The sequence below is a fragment of the Mesoplodon densirostris genome, chromosome 4 (genome assembly GCF_025265405.1).
Source record: "Mesoplodon densirostris isolate mMesDen1 chromosome 4, mMesDen1 primary haplotype, whole genome shotgun sequence".
In the NCBI taxonomy this organism is placed as follows: Eukaryota; Metazoa; Chordata; class Mammalia; order Artiodactyla; family Ziphiidae; genus Mesoplodon; species Mesoplodon densirostris.
In genome coordinates, this window is record NC_082664.1 from 55421893 (window position 1) to 55425844 (window position 3952).

The following is a 3952-nucleotide window of genomic DNA, read 5'->3' on the forward strand; positions in this document are numbered from 1 at the left end:
TTCATCTTGTTTTATGTAGCTTCTATATAGTTTATAATATATTATTGTGCATGTATAAAATATTGTGAAATATGTGGTTAATTTAAAATTTTTAAAGAATATCAGGACTAGTTTTCCATGCCTCATGTTGCTTTTTATTTACATTACCAGCAGAAATCCCGGCTCACTCACAGTTTCTGCCACACTGCTTTATATATCTCCTAACTTGACACAAATCTACCACAGCTCTTCAGCATCCCAGTGTTTTCTAGATTCCTCTGAAATCCAGGATTAAATATCCCCATACCATCATCATCATCACTTTCTTTACCTTGATACCTTAACTCAGGAGTCTGCAAATTATAGCCTCCAGGTCAAATTCAGCCTGATGCCTATTTTTTGTAAATAAAGTTTTATTGAATCACTCATTCAATTACATAAGGTCTATGGCTGCTTTCCCACTATAAGAGCAGAGTTGAGTAGTTGTGGCAGAGACCAGGTGGCCTACAAAGCCTAAAATATTTGCTAGGTGGACCTGTACAGAAAGTTTGCCAACTCCTGTCTCATCTAAATCCTGGCTTTTTCCTGAGGTCACAGCCTCCACCTAGCCCTCTCAAGACAAGGCTACTTTTTAATTTCCCCTTCATATGTACCTCACAACTGGAAGATAACACAAGGGTGTTATTGATACTTCTAAGCCATGCTTCCTTCTCTTGACTTTTAAAAACACAAAATATTTGATACTCATGCCATTGCCCAATATACTTACTTAGACAGCCATAACCTTTAAAGACCTCTCACAGACGAATCTAGCCCCCAGATTACTGCCAGCCAATCCTACTGTGATTGTACATTTGACCATGCTATTATCAACAACCTCACTAACTCACCTTATATTCACATCCCTCTCTTTAGCCAGGCTAGCCCATCCTTCCATCAAATTTATTCTACAGCCCACACTCTAATAACATTTCAACTTTTTTTTTTTTTTTTTTTTTTTTTTTGCAGTATGCGGGCCTCTCACTGTCGCGGCCTCTCCCGTTGCGGAGCACAGGCTCCGGATGCCCAGGCCCAGCGGCCATGGCTCACGGGCCCAGCCGCTCCGCACCATGTGGGATCCTCCCCGACCGGGGCACGAACCCGCGTCCCCCTCATCGGCAGGCGGACTCTCAACCACTGCGCCACCAGGGAAGCCCAACATTTCAACTTTAACTGCACAACCAGTCCACTGTTTCATTCTTCGTTACCCACCCCCACTGCCTTTGAAGTCTAGTTTCCCTCCCTAGATAACCTAATGCAGTGTTTCTCAAACTTTAGTGGGTATATGAATCCCCTGAGGATCTAACTAAAAACCAGATTATGATTTAGTAGACCTGGGTTGGGATCTGAACTCTTTTCATTTCCAACCAGCACCCAGGAAGGCTGATGTTGCTGGTCCTCAGATCACAGTAGCAAGGGCCTAAATGTCATGTTCCATTAATTTAAGAGAAGTTACAGGGAAGGTTAATCAATGGGAGATGTTGAGTATAGTGAGTTATGTCTGAGTTTGCAAATGTGTAACTCTTATTAGGCTATTTGTGTTTGCTATTTAGAGCCCATTGAAGTTAGGTTCCTGCTTTCCTCTAGAAACTGAGAGATAAGGACTTTACCTTCCTTGATGATTACATTTCAAAGGGATGGCCCTCAGGTCCTTGAGAAAGTCATTCATGGGTTGTAAAACTGGCAAAAGCCTTTCAAAAAGACTTATATCTTAAGGGGAATTTACAAGTGTTCTAAAGTAAATGCTCTAGGAAAAGGGAGATCAGGAGCTTAAGAGTCAGAAGGCTGTCTAAAGTTTAGTCAAACTGAGGGAAATTTTAAGGCCATCTTGGTCAACTGCCTCCCATTTATCCTCCTTTCTAACTTTTGATTCTCCCCTGAATCAGTCAACCAAACTCCTTCTCTCTCTCTCTCTCTCTCTCTCTCTCACACACACACACACATATTAATATTTAACAGTCTAGTAGTAAGTCACTTCCCCAACAGTCCTACTCCTGAAGCAGGAGGGAAGGGGGTAGGGCAAAACCTTTAAAGAATGACATAGCCATAGGACATGACAAAAACTGGTATTAGGTCCAAGATGGCAGAAGATTTGACTTCCTGTAGACCTTGAACCTCATTATACTCTCTCATTGTAATACATTAGCATGCTAAATGACACACCCACCAGTGCCATGAGAGTTCCAAGGCCAACCATAAAAGACCAAAAAGTGGGTGGTGGCCCAATTCCTGGAAATTCCCACCTCTTCCCCGAAATAGTTGGAATAATCCTCCCACTCATTAGCCTATGAAACTACCCAGCCCATAAAAACTAATCATGCCATATTTCAGGGCCTCTTGCCTTCTGAGATGGTCCACACTCTTGTCTGTGGACTGTATTTCTCCCAAGGCTGTTCTTGCCTTTTGAGATGGACTGCATTCTTGTCTATGGAATGTGTATCTCTCTAAATAAATCCACTTAGCTATCATTTTGTCTCTCAGTGAATTCTTTCTGTAATGAGACATAAAGAACCTGAGCTTCATTAAGTCCTGAGACAAGGTGTGTGATCTCAATTAAAAGTGGTTCAAGTCCCAATCTGGGTTTAGGCTGGGTTCAAGTGCCAGAACGTGGGTTCAAGTCCAATCTGAGTTGCACGGTTTCACTCCCATGAAAACCTATTTCTATTCCAATGTTCTCTGTGTCAGGAAATGCTACCACTGTACACACCAGATGCTCAGCCAAAAACCTAGGAGTAATCATTATTTCCTCTCTAAACCTTGACATCAAATTCATCAGCAAGTCCTACGTAGTTCTATCTCAAATATATATTCTTTATCCATCCACTCATTATTTCTATTGCTCCAATAGATATATAAATAACACAAGGATCCATTAACTCTCATTGGTCTATTGCAATATCCTGCTAAGTAGCTTTTCTAACATTGTTCAAAGTCTTTCATACTGAAGTGATCATTTCAGTTAGGGGGGTATTTTGAGCTGGGATATTTGCATATAGGATTATTTATACCTTTGCCTTTATGAAACACATAAGGAATAATACAGAAAATACTGCTGTTATTTTTGGTGAAGAAAATCAATTTTGTATAGTTTATTTCCACCTAAATAAAATGTGAATTTTGTTTAAAAAAAAAAAAAGCTAACATTTCCAGAAGTCTACTTCAATAACGCTCAGCTTTCCAAACACTGTTTAAAGTTTCACCAATATTTAATTCCATATTATAAGCTGTGATTTTCACTATAAGGAAGCTTTAAGTGCATTTGTATTTATTATTCCTGTAAACAGAAGATAAGCGTAATTTATGTATTTGTACAGGGCTCAGTTATTTATAATCCTTAAAAAATCCATATGTTGGCTCAGAATTAAAAGTTTTCAAGCCGGCCACTTGGGGTGACAGGCTTTCCATCCTAGAACCATGATCCAGTTTGTCTGTAACCTCATGGAGAAGGCCCCGGTGTTGGTCAATGCTGCCGTGACTTACTCGAAGCCTTGATTGGCCACATTTTGGCACTATGCTAAGGTTGAGTGGTTCCTCCAACCCCTGCTGAGATCCCTACAGCTATTCAGAGCTTGAAAAACATTATCAATAGTGCTCAAACTGGTACCTTCACAGTTATGGAAGCTCTACTGAATGGTTTGGTGGCCACTGAGGTGTGGATGTGGTTTTATGTTGGCGAGATCATAGGCAAAGCATGGCATCATTAGCTATGATGTTTGAAGACCAATCTTTGCTTTACTATTTGGGCGTTCTTGGACCATGTGTGAGCAGACTGCTATTTAAATAAAATAAAACAGTGTCAAAAAAAAAAGTTTTCAGTGTTTAACCAAAATTTATTTCAACTTTGTCCATGAATGTTGGTATAATAATTAGACACTAAAACCTAGATTTCATTTTGTAAAAGTATTTTTAACCCAAAGTAGCAGTATATGATTAC

The 3952-nt window shown here is 39.9% G+C and overlaps 1 pseudogene; it reads left to right on the plus strand.

Annotated features, from left to right (window-relative positions):
• Positions 1–3432: 3432 nt before the first annotated feature.
• LOC132489210 (ATP synthase subunit g, mitochondrial-like) lies at positions 3433–3735 on the plus strand (annotated as a pseudogene).
• Positions 3736–3952: the final 217 nt, after the last annotated feature.